We start from the raw sequence: 18,665 nt of genomic DNA on the forward strand, positions 1-18,665 counted from the left end.
TTTCTCTCCTTCCAGATTCCCCAACAAATATGAGGTAAAGGAAATTTCCATAGCAGATTAACTGAATTGTTCTTCGAAGGGTGGAACCAGGAATTGAAGACATCTTGGATAGCTTCAAGGAAGACCCATCTGACATTGAAGTTGTCCAAGCATCTAGCCCAAATATCCGCAGAGAAAGGACAATGGATAAACATGTGATTAATGATTTCCTCATTCTGCATACAAAGATGACAAATACTAGGCAAACAAAAGTCTCTTGTTTTGAGATTGTCAGTCATCAGAATCTTATTTTGAAGAACAATCCAGAAAAAAAATATTAATTTTGGGAATAAGACCTTTCACCCAATCCTTAGCCCAACATGGACTATCCTGACTAGAATATTGCTAGAAATAAAGAGAGGAGACTCAAAATTTACCTTTAGCAGTAAGTTTCTAGATAAGTTGGTCCTCATCATCAACCACCACCATAGAATTCATAATTTTGTTCAGATGCTCAAGAGAAGGATCAACAGTGGATAGGTCCTTCCACTAACCTAAATTCCAGTAGTTGGCCACAGTAGTACCAAATGTTTCCTTACACTAATCCTGGAACTTGCCCCAATCAGGATTGTCACTAATGGGTGAGTCTAACAACCAAGTGTCTTCCCAAAATTTGATAAAATTACCCTTCCCCACCTTCCATTTCACTCCTTTGAGTCTTATGTCTCTAGTTCTAGTGACATTTTTCCAAATGTTAGAACCAATTGGAATATCTTCAGCCCTGAGGAAACTATGAAGGGTCGGGAGCTATCTTTTATACTTATTATCCCATATCAGTTTCCATTCTCCCTCAATTTTATAACCTCTCCATATCTGCTTAACCATGAGAAACTCATTCATATCTCTGATTCTTCTAAGACCAAGTCCTCCTTTTCTTATAGGTTTGCACACCTTGTCCCATGCAATCAAATTCATTCTCTTCTTTTCCTCAACCACAGTCCATAGAAAGGTTCTTTGAATTTTTTCAATAGCATCTGAAAACTTAACAAGAATTTTTAAAATATTGATGGCATAAAGAGGGATACTCTAGAGAGTGGATTTCAGAAGCTGGACATTTCCCGCTTGACTGAGCAAAGAGACTTTCCATCGAGCTAACTTCTTATGAACTTTATCCACTAGAGCACCCCAGAAGGTATCAAGAGGAACCTAACATAAAGGGAGCCCAAGATAGGAAGCAAGGAGATTCCCAATTTGGCTACCTAAAATATTACTGATCTTTGTCTGTCTTCTCTCTAGGATGTTTATGAAATAGAAAAAACTTCTAGACCAATTAAACAGCTAACCAGTTGCACTCCCATATCTATCCAAAGCTTTCTTTAAGTTTATAGAATCTTTCACAGAAGAAATCCCCATAATAATTTAATCATCCATAAATTGTTGATGATAACACACTTGGTCAGCAGATGAAGGTTTAAGCCCTCTAGACTATCCCTTCTCAACAATTTTTCCAATAAATCTACCCAAGCATTACGCCATGATTATGAAAAGAATAGGAGAGAGGATCCCCTTGTTTGAGATCCCTGGAGGACTTGAAAAAGGGTGAGAGAGACCCATTGACCAGCATAGAAAATGAAGCAGAGGAAACCAGTTGCATAATAAGGCAGATGCTTCTTGAATAAAATCCAAAGGCTGAAAGAATAGTCTGCATAAAGCCCCAGTCAACTCTATCATAGGCTTTAGATAAGTCAAGCATCAAAAGAAAACCTTCTCTTTTAGCCCTAGAAAGAGAATGAATGTTCTCATGGACCGTGATTATCGAGTCCAAAATTTGCCTCCCAGGAACAAATCCACTTTGTTGCGGAGATATGATCAAGGGGGGCATAGTCAGAATTCTAGAGGTCAAGAATTTAGAGATAATCTTGTACAGGGAATTACAGAGGCTTATAGGTCTAAAAAGATCAATGGAGTTAGCCCTTATCTTCTTGGGAATAAGAGAAATGAAAGTACCATTCAATTCTTTCAAAATTCTCCTAGCACCAAAGAATTCTTTCACAGCACTGGATACCTCCCTTCCAACAATATGCCAATACATTTGAAAAAAAAACATAGGGAAGCCATCCGAGCCTAGGGCCTTATTACCTTCAAAAGAATTCATAGCTTTCAAAATCTCATCATTAGTAGGGATGGCAGTGTTAGGCCCAATATGGAAAGCTAATGTACTGAGAGGGGAGGGGTGAATCAGTACTTCAAATCCTTTTATTAACAATATCTTTACTGTTATGCATAAACCAAAAACTGTTGTAACATAACATAAAGTTAAAACAAATAAATAACAATCATACATGATTCACTCCATAACACATATATTTTGGTTACGCAGAAACTCTTGGTTAGAGAGAAAAACTGCGGTGGGGATGGCACCCACAACTTCACTACTGCAATAATAAAGGTTGCTCAGTTAGAGCTACATGTTTAGCTATTTCTGATAGCTTACCCTGTTAGGAGTATCAAGATCTATTAGATCTACCTTGCTAAAGGATTTTACAACACTTAATCTAAAAGTTGCACCTGGTTAGAGGATTTACAATTTATAGACTTGATTAGAGTCTTTTACCCTATTAAAGGTTTCTCTTACAACATCAAAATTTTCAATAAAATCTTTACAACTATCTGCAACTTTACATCTGGAATGTTATAGCAGATTCTATGTGCTCAAAATAAGATTACCTTTCCTATAGCATACCTCGACAACCCATAAAATAACTTGGTAAACCCTTCTATTTACTCTATTCTTTGACTATTCTCTGAAATCCTTCTCGGTGACCTCTGTGTCTTTGTAACAGTCATAGCACTTAGTGCTTTCACATGTCTTTCTTCATATATTTGTATATCTTCCTTTCTGTCATACTACATGTGTATATCTTATCTCAATCCATGTTGTATAAATAGATCTCTTATGTCAGTGATCTAATTCATTGCTTTGATCTTACAAACATGATTTCTCGAATGAATAACCATGAAAAATATTTCATTGGTTAGATGACCTCAAAATCATACACAATCTTTAAGTGCAATTTCCAATGTGTTAATGGTTCTATGTTACTCAATCTTGTAACACGTTTTCATATGTATGTCCAGGTTCAATGAATCTGGTAACACATTTCACTCGGTGTATATCAACTCACTGTATCAACTTTGCTGCTCGGTAGACATGGAATGATGCTTGGTAGACAGCTCGGTGCATACTGGGCTCTGTGAGTACTTCTATAACTGATTGGACTGTGCATACCGACTAAATATTTTGGTAGAGATAACCGACTAGAGTATATAGAATAACTTTGAACATAAAACTAATGGCAACTTGATAAGTAGTAACAGGTAGTAATATAGGAATTCTGGTCATCATCCAAGATAGAAGGGATGCAATCCAAAAGATCCCTTTGAGCTTGAAGGTCCAGATTCTGATCCTTAGTCAAAATATTGGAGAAGAACTCCAGAGTAGCTTTCTTCATGGAATCTTCATTATCAATAATTCTACCATTAACATTAAGCTGAGAAATCTCGTTGATAGCCTTGTGTTTCAAAGTAGACATATGAAAGTATTTGGTATTTCTATCCCCCTCTTTCAACCATATATTTCTTGATCTCTATTTCCAGAAGGTTTCTTCTTTGGCTATGATATCATGATATTTCATAAGGATCTCATCTTTAGCCTCTCTAGAGACAATGTTGTAGCCATTATTTTGAATCTCATCTTGGATATCTTTCAGAACTAAGAGAGTGGCAACTTTGGAGACAAAAATGTTCCCAAAGGAGTCCTTATTCCATCTTTTAACATTGTCTTTCACAAACTTCAAATTTTCTACCACCTTATACATAGCATTCTCTTCAACTCTAACCTACCACCAATCCTTGATTTTGCTTTCAAGATTCAAGTGTTTGGTCCACATTCTTTCAAATCTATAAGGGAAATGTATCCTTCCTTGCTTGGGATCAACATTAAAAGATATAGGATAATGCTCTGACACGGCCCTGATATGAGCAGATAAAGAGAAAAGGTAGAATTAAACCAATCATGAGAAATTAAAGCTCTATCAAGCCTAACCTGAATTATGTCTTCACCACTCCTTCTGTTGGTCCATGTGTATTTAACCCCTTACAAATCCAGATCATGGAGAGCATGGTCAATAATGAACTCCATCAAGTCCAATCTTCTGTCTAGATTGGTTTGGCTTCCTCCCTTCTTCTCATTTTCTCTCAGAATGGTATTGAAATCCTCGATAATAATCCAACAAACTTACTTCTAATCAAGGATAGGTTCTTCCAGAAAACACTTCTACTAGCTTTAGTGTTAGGGCATACATATTAGTCAAAACCCATGAAGTACCATCTTTCAGATGTTTAAATCTAATACAAGCCATATTGTTATTTTGAATCAACACCTCTCCCTTAACATTCTTATTATTCCAAAAAGTAACTATACCCCCAGATGCCCCTTCAGAACTACCACCACTAACTCCCCCATCACTAAACATTTTTCAGACATTCAACCTTTTCCCTAGACATTTTAGTTTCGTGAATCATAATAACATCAGGGTTTTTGTCTCTACTCATACTTTTTATTAAATCTTGTTTATGAGGATTATTCAATCCTCATATATTCTAGGAAATAATGTTCATGGTTTTTTGGAAATACCTGCTTCAAAGATGGTTCTTTGAGTATCATCTGCTAGATTCTTATTAGCTTCCATGGCCCTCTTCTTTTCATTTGAATATCTTCCAGGTGATGTGTGTTGAGCCCCCACATCCCCCAGTCTACTTCTGGTGTTTCTGGTAGTCAGATCGTTGTTATTATTGTTTTTTTTTCTTGCCTTTTCTATTTTCCTCCAATACTTCAACCTCCTCCTGATTTATCCTATTCTTTCTCAAAGCCTTGTTTATGTCTTCTTCGTTTCCCCATATTGGAGCATTTTCCTCTGGGAAAGTCAGCTTCACTTGGGCCGAAGAGACCAACGATATCTCCGAAAGTCCTTTCTCTAGGATATTATCATGTTGAGCATCTTGAAATGAGCTTACTCTATTTTCTGACCCCAAAGAGTTAGGAACATCTCCCTCCTCCTTATTTTCCTTGGTTTGACTATATCCCTTATCCATCTGATTACTTTCCCACTTTTCACTCTCAGCTATATTTTGATCTGTTGTGTCCTTGTGGTCACTTAAGTAGTTGCATTGTCATTTCTTCTCACCATCATTCGAATCCTTTCCACTTTTCTCATACTTGTTTTCTTGCTGGGAAATCTTATCTTCCATTTTATCCACCATCTCACTTCTTGTTTCCCTGGCTGATTCCTCCTCATTTCTTCCCATCTGGGACTATTTCTCCTGATCCGAACCTTCAAAAGGAAGAGCCTTCAAAGGTTTTTTTTTTTTTATCTAGGTTCATTTCCACCTTTTTCCAAACCCTAGTTTGGGTTTGAGGTTTGGAAAATTTATTTGGACACTTTTAGCCTAGTGCCCAACTCTCTTACAGTGAAAACAGGCAAAGGGGATAGATTCATAAACTATTTTTTGCATCCATTTACCAAGTTTTGAATCTATCTCTATTTCCTCTGGCATATCTGTATCAGGCCCAACCCCTATGTAGATTTTGGCATAAATGAGTCTTCTTTTGGATGTCGTCACCAGGTCAATGGAAAGAAGCTCCCCGAAAGCATTAGCTATCCCAACAAACACATCTTCCTCCTAGTACTCCATTGGAATACCTAGAAACTTTATCCAAATAAGCACTTGGACCACAAACTCATCATCCTGACTCGAGTTAGGGTACCATTTCTGGATATACATTATGTATTTACCTATCATCCAGGTTCCATTGTAGAGGATCTATCTGTGTTCTTCTTCACATGAGAAGGAAAAGGAGATACATCCTTTATTCATAGCTTCCACATCCACTTGATCTTTTAGATTATATTTTATCTTCACAAATCCATGAACAACCTCAATATTAGGTCTCACCCCAAAGAATTTTCCTATCAGGGTGCCTTCCATCTGAGCAATATTATGATCTATTATTTGATCAGGAATGGATATGGCATACTTTCCCTGAGAAATATTTGATATATTTTCAACAGGAGGCAAAGTCAACTTACCTTTAGGCTTGATTCCAAATAGAGAAGACCATTTACCAATCTTCTCAAGCCTAGGTCCACATGATTTGGGATCCCCACCTGGGTCCCCTAAATCCAAAGGGGCATCAAGTTCCAAACCTTTTGATCCCTCCCCCTCCAAAGGGTTACAAAATCTGCCTACTACCTACTATCTTGATGCTTCTCTAGGTCTCCTACCCAAAACATTTGAATTTTGGGCATGACCATTCCCCTTGTCCCCTCCACTCCACTCTCTTCCACTTCTCTCTCCTTCACTCTGCTCCATTATTCAGACCTTTCCTCTCTTAACCTCATCCTAAGGTTGATACTTTGTGAAAGTTTAATTTAGACCTTTATTTTTAATCAATCAGTCAATTAGCTTTTGTACTTGGGAAAGAATCTCCCCCAAGTACCTTTTCTTAATCATTTTGGGTTGATCAAAAACCTAATCCATTTACCCTCTTTTTCTTAGGAATGTAAGGTTACCCTAAGTAGAAGAAGGTTTGATCAATTGCAAAGGTCTAAATTTTACCTAGCTTGGTTTTCACCTTGCTTGTGGTCCACATCATCAATTCCCATCTAAGTCCTAATCTAGGGGCTAAGGTGTCATCCTAATCCAAATCAATCTTCCCCTAATCCAAGGACCAATCCAATCCAATCCAATAAAATCAAATCTATTCCAATCCAATCAAATCAATCCCAATCGAATCCAAGAAAATCAAATTGAATCCAATCAATTCTCAATCCAATCTGAATTTGCTAAGTCCTAATCCTCATCTTCATCGAGCATCATCTCATCATTTTTCTCAATCAAGTCTAATGTATCCCCTCATTCTCATCATTTTGAGGTTACCCTTGCATGGTCTACACATGCTCACAAAATAAAAGTTGGCTACCCAAAATCCACCTTCAAGCATCATGAGCCGGTTCAAAGAAATGGCTATAGAAGTTCAAGGATCACCCCATCAACCATGCCCATCAAGTCTCCCACCCCAACCTACTCATCAAGTCAGTCCCAATTCATCTCACAACTCTTATTCTTCCCCTACCCATGACAAGGGATATACATCTTATTCTCCATCCATGTCTTTATATTATCTCTCATCCACATACCCCTTTGATACAATGTGTATACCTCCATCTCCCTCCCCATCCACATCCGAATCCTCATCTTTTTACAACACCTTCATCACCTCCACTCCCCATCCAAGTCACTTACACCATAATCCCCCAAGCCTTAATCCCAATCTACCAATCCATAAGCCCAATCCTCCATCTAATACTAAACCTCCACATAATCCTTATCCTCCAAAATCCACATCATCCCCATCCTCCAAGTCCTTTCTTCATAATTTTATCCAAGAAATACTAGCAAATGAGACAAAATCCCCACCTCAAAACAAAGTTGCCCAATCCCTACAAGTTCTCCATCCACCTCTGTCCTCTCCAAATAAAGATACTCCCATCCCCCCATCTATCCAAGTTGAAGAATCCACCTCATCTTCCATAACAACATCCCCCCAACCCCCAACATGTCACAAGCTTGTCCCAGAGCATGCAAGCATAGATTCTTCTCCATCAAAAGATAAAAGCATCCCTCCATCTCAAAAATCCATGTTTATCCTCCACTTCATCTCATGATCTCATCTCCTCCAATCCATCTCACGATCCTAATATTCATCCTAATCCCACACATGTTCATAATACTCCACACAATCCTAGTTCTCCACAAGGTCCCAACACCCCTAGAAAAGTTGTCCATGAATCCCATACCTATCAACTTGGCACTTCCACCTTCATCCACTCTGGTTTCCTCCAAGAGCTTACAATTCCTTCCAGTTCACATCCCCCTCAAAATGGACTCGCACCTTGTTTCCAAAATAGTAAGTACCCGTTGCAAAAAATATTTGTGAAAAAATGAATTATCAAGGCAAAATGTTAGGCCTCCATGAACAAGGAATATTGGAACCTCTTCAAGTCAAAGATAAAGAAATTTCATATGGCCTTGGCTACAAATCTCATGCCCAAGATGTTGGTATATCTTTCATCCTTCCCAAATCCAAAATCCATTCATATAAATCAAAATCATATCATCCCCCATTTTCCACACCCATTTTTTATCCTTATGTTCCAAAATCAAACCCTCCATCCCTTCCATCCATCTTAAGTCCTTACATCCCTCCATCCACCACTCCATCACCTCAAATGTTCCCTAAGAAAGATAAACAAAGGCACACATCCTTGAATCAGTTCCCACATTCTCCCTCCATCATCCCATTCATAAAATCTCTAAGTCACCCATCCTCATGCACCCGCACCATTGGTATTGGAAGCAATTTGGATGCCAAATCTAAAATGCATAGAGACAAAAATCAACATAAATCCAAGGATCAACATGTCCCCTCAAAAGGACATGCTCAAGAAAAGAAAATTATGATCCAAAAGAAAGAAAAATCCAAAAGGCAACAAAAGCCCAAAAATAAAAACTCACAAACTATGTGGATTACCAAACTAATCATAGAATAAATTAACCTCAAAGTAAAATCCAAATTGGCATTAAAACTTGTTGATCCAAAAGCTCCCTCCAATCATAAGCCATCTAATCATCCATATAAAAATCCTTCATCTTCAAAATCTATTTTGGGTCCTTATGTCCCAAAATCCACCATCCAAAGTTCATCATCCCCTTCATCTATTTTGGGTCCTCATGTCCCAAAAACCACATTTGATCCTCCATCTAATTCAAAAACTCCTCCTCTCCAACTCCACCACCCTTCAAGGTGTGTACCAATGATGATCTTCCAAAAGTTTCTCAAAACCCCATCCATTATCCAATATCCATTTTTCAAAATCCCATTCCTTTAGTCCAAAAATTTGCATAAATCCTTATCCCCTCCTTATTTCATCCATTCCATATCCCCATCTATTTCTACCAACATCTATGAGCATGCCTCCAATTATATGAGTCTATTAAAGAACATCTTTAAGGGATACTATCCATTTAACTAGATTCTTGAGTCCTCCCTCCATCTCCGTTTCACACATCCACTATCTTCCATATCCACTTATCCTCATCCTTATAAATCCAAAAAAAAATTTAAAAATAAAAATCCATCCAATGGTGAAAACCACTTCTTGTGGCATCTTGGGTAAGTACCGTGATGAAAACTTAGTAAACAAGCATCATGTGTAATCCCCTCATCCTCTTGCACTCTACACTTGGGGACAAGCTTCATCCATGCCATCCTACCATCCACATCTACCATATTCCTCCATCTCCTATCCATAATCCCATCTAAATCTATTCTCCTTTCCTATCTTTGATCTTGACTATCCTATCCAAACCCATCCTTCCATTCCTATCTTTGATTGGTATCATGCTAAAGGAAAAATAATATCCATGAATTCTTTGGAAAATTCAAGCCTCAATTCCTCCCCCATCCATATCCCTTTCACTTTAGCCTTCCATCTCATACATCTTTATCCACCATTCTTCCATCCTTAATTGCACTAGCTTTAGTGGGGCATTTTCCTCCTTTGCAACATAGTTATTGGATCCCCATTCCACCTATCATTCATCCTTTACTCTTCCATATCCTATCACTATCCATCTACTTAATCCCTCCATCTCCTATTCTAGAAATCTATTCCTCCATTCCATCCTTTTACCAAGCCTTGGTTCTCCCTTGTCATTGGTTCCAATCCATTTATCCTATATCCACAATCCAATCCTATCGTATTCAATAATATTCCCCATCTAATCCAACCCAATCCAATCATATCCTCTATCTCATCCCATCATATCATATCATATTCCACATCCCACCCAATCATATGCAATCATCCAATCCATTTATGATCCCCATCAAATTGGGCTTTCCCATCAAACTAATCTTTTCCAATCTATTTGAGCGTATATTAACTTATGCATAATCCAAACACCCATCCATACTATGTTAATCAAATCCAAGTGGCAATCCTCCCATCTGCACACCTTGCACAACCAACTTATCTATTGCCTCCCATCAATCTATCCACACCCTACCCATCGGGATGCATCCTTCCCATGTCTGGCAGTTTATCTAAGTCCATCACCTGCCCATCGAGATGTATCCTTTGCATGTTTGGTAGTTTATCTAGATCCATGTCCTACTCTTGGCAAGAGATGTCAGTTAGCCATGTGCATTTTGTTTGCATGATTGAGATTTTTGCTTTGATTTGTATCTTGTGTCCCAGGACTATACTTGTTCAGGGCTTCCTTGATCATTTTATATCTTGGTATGTCTTGGTTGGTGTATATTGGTGCATAGTTTTTATGGTATGGTGTGTTTGATGGTTTCTCTTGTACGATCCTACAGTTTCACATTTACATCATCATCGATGTTTGTGAGGCTATGTGCATTGAGATACCTATTGTCTGAGAGTCTAGTCCATGCCTCAGATTTTTATTAACATCCTAATTCCTATTATGAGTGGTGTAGATCATCCTTGGCAATATCAAAAATAGGTTTGCTCTCCATATCTACACAACAAGAAATCTCATCCACTTACTTCATTTCATTCATTCATCTCATTTCATCCATTTATCTCGGAGACTCCAATTCATTCGTTTACTCTTTGTCATCCTTATTCTTTTTATATCTGTTTATCCCCAATCTTCTACTTCTGTAGACCATTTTGAGAGTGTTGGCTTGATCATGATGATGAATGATGACTTGTTTTATGTTGTGATTGATGGCGACTATGTTTTGATAGTCATCTAAGTCTTTTAGGCCAATTGGTAAACCATAACCAGTAGAGGAGATAGTTTATCAATGAACCAACAAATAGGACTTCAACCGGTAAACAAGAAGAGAGATGTATTCAAAGAAACCGGTATGAGTGATCAATGAAGAGTTAGGTGATGCGGTTCTACAGGAATGTTGGAGAAAAGTACTTACAGGTATATTCAACACCACATTGGCAGATTCAACATGATGAGCAAGTTATGATATATAGAGCAGTGAATCAAGAAGAACAACTAATTGGTAGAACAAAGTCACTAAGATTGGCAAACTGGTACATATAATGTTTTATTTTTGAGTTTTAATGTCGGTGGCTGACATAAGTAAAGCGTGAAGTGTAAGATTGTCTAGATTAATTGAACCTAGGAAATTGTTCCAAGGTTACTAGCCAACTAAGTTGATGTTTATAAAAAGTGTGATGAGTTATGAGATGGAGAAGGAGATTATAAGAAAATATTAAGAGTTTAATTGTGTGGTAAACTGAGAAGCTCTGTATTGATGTGTTTTTGATGTATTGAATGGAACTGAAGAAGATATTATTAGTCACAGAGGTGTTACATGCAGATCATTTTATTGTTGTTTTCCTAACAGTTGCAATAGTCAAATCCCATAACCAGACATGTCCTAACAGGCTTGAAATTGTAAATCCCCTAATAGGGTAGCTCATTAGCTTGAGTCTAAATCCTCTTGTGAGGTTGCTCCTAATAGGGCAAAGCTTTTAATAGGGCTGAGGTAAATCACTTAGCTAGGTGACTCCTAACACGGTCTGCTCCTAACCGGGCATATTTGTAAGACCTTAACCAGTCAAATATTTCTATTCTGTAGATAATGAATCTTGTGGGTATTAACTCCCATAATGGTTTTTCCCTTTTCGGTTTCCATGTATAAATTTTCATGTTATGTGGAGCATGATATATTGGGTGTTAGCTTATATGGTGATATTTATTTTGTTTATTAAGCTTTAAGTTATTTAAATTGGCGATTAGATTTGTGTTATTGGTATTATCAATTGGTATTCACCCCCCCCTCTAAATGCCTGATAAGTTTATCAATTGGTATTAGAGCCTAATTCCCTTAAGGCTTAACTTGTTAGGAAATATCCCTAAGGAAAACATGGGGGAAGGAATGAGTTATAGAGATTTGTCTAACCAGCTTCCAGAAGCTGAGGAAGACCTAGATACATTGAAAGGCAAGTATAAAGCTTCATTGGCAAAGAGAAGAGAGATTGCAGAACAATTGATGGAGTTTACTAAAAGCAGTTGGATACATTGGTTAATGAGGTATAAAATTTGAATGATGACAAGAAAGATTTGAGGAGAGAGTTGGAAGCCCTAACCATCAGGATGAGTCAACATCTTGAAGCAAGGAGGACAACTGAAGACAAGATTAGAGAAAAATAACATGAGATCTTTAAGCTGAACTAGGAGGTTGGAACTTTGTATGCTCATCTTCATGAGGAACAAGAAGAAAAAGAAGAAATAAAGGCTGATCTAGACATAGAAATGTCTCTAAGAGAAATTATGATGAAAAAGAATGAAGATCTTACAAAGGAACCTGTTGATGCTAATGAAACACTTGCAAAGTTTAACAAAATTTCTACTATTCTTGATGAACAGATTCAATCATAGAGGATGAAATGTGAGACACAAGGCTTGGGCTACAATACTTTTGAGAAAGGTGAGCCTTTTGGTACAAAGGACAACACTGAAAAAGGTAAATCTGCACCTAAGATCTAGAAATCCACTGGTAAGAAACCCTACAAACTAGTATGCTTTAATTTTCATAAGCCAACACATATTGCTAATGTTTGTAGATCTAATTATTTTAATGGTTATAGACCTAATGCCTATCAAGGATACAAATCTAGAACCTTTAATGGATATTGTTACACTTCCAACATGTATGGGCATAGAGCTATTGAATGTAGGTATGGAGCAAATAATCCAACACCCCACCTGAATCAGAGATTTGGTGGAGATTGGCAAAGAACTTTTAATGACCGGAGAAATGCAAATTGGCAGAGACCCTATGCTAACCGGTCTAGTCCCTATGAGATGAAAAAGAGAATGAATGCGATTTGCACAATCTATCATAACTATGGTCATGTAGCTATGAATTGAAGAAGAAGGACTGGTAGAGGCAATGATGGACCCTGGAGAGCGTCCGGTATGGCATGTTTTCATTGTCACCAACTGAGACACCTTGCAAAGTTTTGTAGAGCTAAAATGATTCAACCGGTAAATCAATCTGCTGACTAGAAAGGGAAGAAGAAAGTTAATGTGGAAGGGACCAGAGCAGAGATGAACAAGATCTAGAAAAAAAAGAGTGATGAGAAACCATCAGAAGATCTTAATTCTTCACCTGGTGTGGAGAAATCATCACCAACAAACTAAGTTGTTAAAAGGCTTAGGGGGAGCTTAATGTCAGGTCCATTTCTGGACTCCCATATATGGTGTATGGTAAGATAAATCTACATATCTTGATGCATTATGATATTGTGAAGTTATTTTATAATCAAACCGATAGATTTGATGTGATATGAGAACTGGTAGTATATTCAATGGTGTTTTAGAGTTTGTTTGTTTATACAATCGACAATAGAATTTAATACAGTAGAGCAATTAAAAGGACTTTTTGAATATCATTTGTCAATTTGCATTCTTGAGAGCACTCAGAGAGAGAAAAGAGAAGAGAAGAGATTGTGTGAGAAACATTTGATCAGATTAACAAAAGATTTGGAGTGATCTATGATCAGTAATCAGTGAAAGTGCATTCGCAGTGTTGAAACCCTAGTTGTGGAAGCATTGAAAGGTATTTATCCAACAAATCCTATTATCTATTTTAGAGTCTGAGTCTCTGAAGATGGATGCACCACATCTAGTAGATGTTACAGTTAGGCCTTGTCCAAAGTTTAATAGGAACCCTTTTAAATCCATTGAAACTGATCTCGTCGAAGCTCTATCTGGAGTCCAATATGGATTTTTGCATGTAGAGGATACTAGATCATACATTCATTGTAAGTTGAAAGATCTTGGATTTTTTGCTATATTTAATCAATATAGGGTAATGTGCGACAAGAATGGAGTATTGAAATAACAGTATAGGAGGGTTATCGATAAAGGTTTTCACCATGCACTAAATTCTATTGATGATTTTGAATATGATCATGTAGGATATGTTTTTGAGTCATGTACATGACTAGTTTATGTGTCTTGATTGACTACATAAGATCTTAAATGAAGCAATTCATGTAGTAACTGGATTGCATTCCACCGGTGAAGTTCTAGTACTAAGATTAGTTCCTAAGGATGATTTTGCCAACATGACCAAGTCACGATGGGATGGAAGAGCTATGACTGTTAATGATATTGATGATCCCGCAATAAAATTTCCTTCGATGGTCATAGGATACCGGGTATATCATTCTAGCAGGATGAACAACATCCCTGCTGTAACCATCCACACTGCTTACGAGATGATCAAAGAAAATGTTGATTATGATTTATCTAAGGCATTGAGAAGTCAGTTGGTGCTCAATCTCAAATCCATCAAGAAAGACAAAAGACTAAAGTTTAAAATTGGACAATTGATTGTTGGATTGTTCTTCTATTTTTAGAATTTCTTTCCTAGTATTGGTGATGTTCAGTGGTCTAAGGACACACTAGCATTGTTACAGATGAATAACAACATCAAGATGTTGGGAAATAATTTTGGTAAGATTTATTGGGGTTATTTCAAAGATTTCTAGAAAAAGATGCATGCAAGAGAGAGGATACTAGCACAGGTTGTCAGTAAATATGAGAATACTATCTAGTTTTTTGTTGACACAGACACATGTCAGATGGAGGCAGTTGATCCTAGGACAACTTGGGTGATGCCTATGGGCTATGAAGTTGAAGAAGATCTTTTGGTTTCTTATGTTGAACACTTTCTAGCACAACTCGTAGATACAACTGCTGAGAGGTTTGGAACCTATAAAGAGAAATATTTACTAGTGCAATCTGAGTTAAGCAAACCAGTAATTGCTAAGAAAGTGAGAAAGGAAGTTGAGCATTTTGTTGAACCACAAAGATTTACCAAGGAGGCAATAGCAGAGGCTAAAGAAAAATTTGAAGCTAAACAAGCAGGAGCATCTAGTGGCCCAACCGGTACTAGCACCGGTATGATGACAATAAGTGGAGAAGTTAACAAAGAGAAACCTACTGAAGAAAATAAGGATAAGCCTTCCAAGATACAATTCAAGAGAAAAGGTAAATCCATTGAGCCCCCTGCACCAAAAGAATTGATAACTACAGGGAAGAGGAAAAAAAGCAAGCAAGGAAACTGACAATAGATGATGAAGAAGAAACTGAATCAGAAGGTGAGAAGAAATCTTTGAGAGCTAGTGGCAAGAATTTAAAGGTTGTAGGAGTATCTACTGTCAAATATGTCAAGAAATCGGTAACTAAACCTACATATTTTGAAAAGTTGTTAATAAGTATTAAGAAATATTGTATTCTTAAGGGTTTGGATAAACTGTATGATAAGTTTAGTGAGGATGAACAAAGGTAGATAGAGGATGTAGTTGTTTTTATGATGAATAAATATAGTAAAGCCCTAATTTAATCACAAGGGAAGATTCCAAATTGTTTGTATAATAGGATTGATGCTAGATGGCAGGCAGCCATAAAATGAGAATTTATTGAATTTATTCTTAAAAAATTGTAACCTGAAGCCACAAAGGAGGAGATAGATGAAATTATTGCAAAGGATAAATCATCTTTTAGATCTAAGAAAAGGTTGACAAGACTGTTAATTGGTGAGACCCAATTAGTTCATATAGAAAATGAGTAGATATTGAAGAAGTTACTGGGTTTGATACCTGATGAGGAGGAAGAGCAACCAGAGAAACTCAAAGCAGAAGGTATTCCAAAAAATATTGATATTAGAGGTTTTACACCTGATGAGATTGTTATGGGAAACCAACCGGTAGATGAAGAAGAAAAGACAGAACTGGTAAATGTACAAACTAAAACAGTTATAATTTCAGATGATGATATAGAAGTTAAGGCAACCAGTACTGAGGAGGAAAAGAAAGATCACATTGAGGATATATAGGATGAAGGTGTTCAGATGACTATACAGTAGGAACAAAAACAAAATAGAAGAGAAGAAAAGAAGACTAAGCAAGAGCCACCGGTAATCACTCAAACAATTGATACACAAACACCACTGGTAAAGGACAAGGAGAAGGAATATGAGGAGACAAAAGAAAATAAATGAGTGAAACCAGAACCTAAAGTGATACCTTTATCACTAAACTTCTAATAAGAAAATTGACTATGATGAAGATGATGATGAACTAAGTATTCAAGAACCCATCAATATGGACACATTGAGTTCTACAGAACTAATGGAGATTGCATCTGCCATGCAATATAGAGATAAGAAGAAAAGAATGAAGGAACAACAAAAGGAAGCTCAAACAATACAACGTGCAGTTGAAATTTTGTCTAGTCTATTACCAAAGATGGACACTAATAGACTGTCTACACCAATTGATAAGTTAGGCCAATTGGTTGTTGATACTGGTGAATAGATGAAAAGTTTTGAAGATGCATCTTATTTGAATGTGGAAAAGGAATTTAAGAAGAAGAGAATAGAGGAGTTGATGAATGATGTTGATAAATACAAAGTTTCCCTGATGGTTAATAAAGATCATATTAAAGATGCACTTGAAACCATAGGTAAAATCCTATCCACTGTTGTAAAGTTTTCATTATTTTGTGATGGTCTGGTGAAAAGAAAACAGGAAGCTGAAAAGGAACTTGAAGTTCTAAGTGAATCATTTAGCCCCCTAAATGATTCTGCTATAACTTATGGTAGATCAATTGTTGAACTTCAACATAATCTAAATGCTTATGAGAATGAACAGGTCAAAAGGACTAACTCACTACAGGAGATACAAACACTTTTGATCCCTAAGGTTAAATTATTGCAGAGAGGCTACAAGGAAACTAAAGCTATTCTAGCTGCACCTGAGATGAGTACAATTGATTCCTTGGAGGAGTTGGCTTGCCAGATAAGAACACATGTTGAGATAACCGACACTCTTTTGGAGACTTGGCACAATGACTTGAAGCAATTAAAGTTTTTTTGGAGATGCATTTTCTAAGATGGCATTGTAAAAAAATTTGAAATTTTATATCTATATATGATAATGCAAATTTTGATGTATATTGCATTTATCTTTCATGTATTTGCTTACCTTTTCCATTGTTGTCAAAGGGGGAGTAGTAGTATAGTCAAAATTTTGCTGTAATTATAATGGGGAGTAGTAGATAAGTCTTGTAAAATGTTATAATTGCTAAGGGGGAGTATGTGTCATGAGTTGAGTCAATTTTTGTATTTCACACTTGGACAAAAATTTTCCAAAGTGTTGCCATCAATGCCAAAGGGGGAGATTGTTGGCTTGATGATGATGTTTTGATGTAATAAGTTGAATGGTGACTTGTTTTATGTTGTCATTGATGGCAAGTATGTTTTGATAGTCATTTGAGTCTTTAAGGACAACTGATAAAGCGTAACTGGTAGAGGAGATGGTTGATATGTCGGTGGCCAACATAAGTAAAGCGTGAAGTTTAAGATTGTCTAGATTCATTGAACCTAGGAAATTGTTCCAAGGTTACTAGCCGACTAAGTTGATGTTTATAAAAAGTGTGATGAGTTATGAGATGGAGAAGGATATTATAAGCGAATATTGAGAGTTTGATTGTGCGGTAAATTGAGAAGCTGTGTATTGATGTGTTGTTGATGTATTGAATGGAACTGAAGTGGATCTTATTAGGCATATAGGTGCTACATGCGAATCATTTTACTATTCTTTTCCTAATAGTTGCACCAGTCAAATCCCCTAACCAGGTAGGTCCTAATAGGACCACAATTGTAGGAATTAAGGAGAGGTGATTTGCAGGAATCACATGACTTAATTTAATTAATTTAATTAACTTAAGTCATGTGATTCCTACAAATCACCTTTCCTAATCCCCACTTAGCTTAATTAATTCTTCCTTAATCATACTTATCATTATTCTCTGATTTTGTATTCCTCCACTCATGTCACATCACCTTTGATCCTTTCAAGGAAATTCAAATTCCTTGAATCTCCCCATGCATCCTCTTCCCAAGGAATTTTTAATTCCTTAATCCATTTAGTCTTCCCACACATCCTTTATTTTGGAATTTTTAATTCCTCCTCCCCTTTCCTCGAGGAATTTTATATTGCTTTTTATTATCCCAATACACCTTGATCCATGTCTTCCATCCCAAATCAATCTCAACCCTTCATACTAAAATCAATCTTGGCTCTCCATTGGTCTCCTCCAATCTATAAATTGGAGTCTCATTTTCTCACAAATTACTACATGGAATCTTCATCTAATCTTATGCTGCCCCTATCTTCTACTATCTTCTTCTATCATATCCACATAATGTCCTCATAACATCCAAATAATCCCTCATCCAAGACAAATCCTTTTTCATCCAAATATATCCATTCCTTATCCATCATAATCCAAATCCAATCCTAATCCACTAATCTTGTTGTGCATTTAGAGAGCATTCCACATCCATCAAGAAGAGAATATCCAAACAAGTGGAGCACAAGGGCACCTATACTTCATCATTCACTCAATCAGAGGAAAAAGAGAGATCTTCTCTTGCAATGTATAAACTAGTTAGTTTATTGCTCTCATTTGGTTTTATATGCTTATTTGTG

The sequence above is a fragment of the Cryptomeria japonica genome, chromosome 8 (genome assembly GCF_030272615.1).
Source record: "Cryptomeria japonica chromosome 8, Sugi_1.0, whole genome shotgun sequence".
Taxonomy (NCBI): Eukaryota; Viridiplantae; Streptophyta; class Pinopsida; order Cupressales; family Cupressaceae; genus Cryptomeria; species Cryptomeria japonica.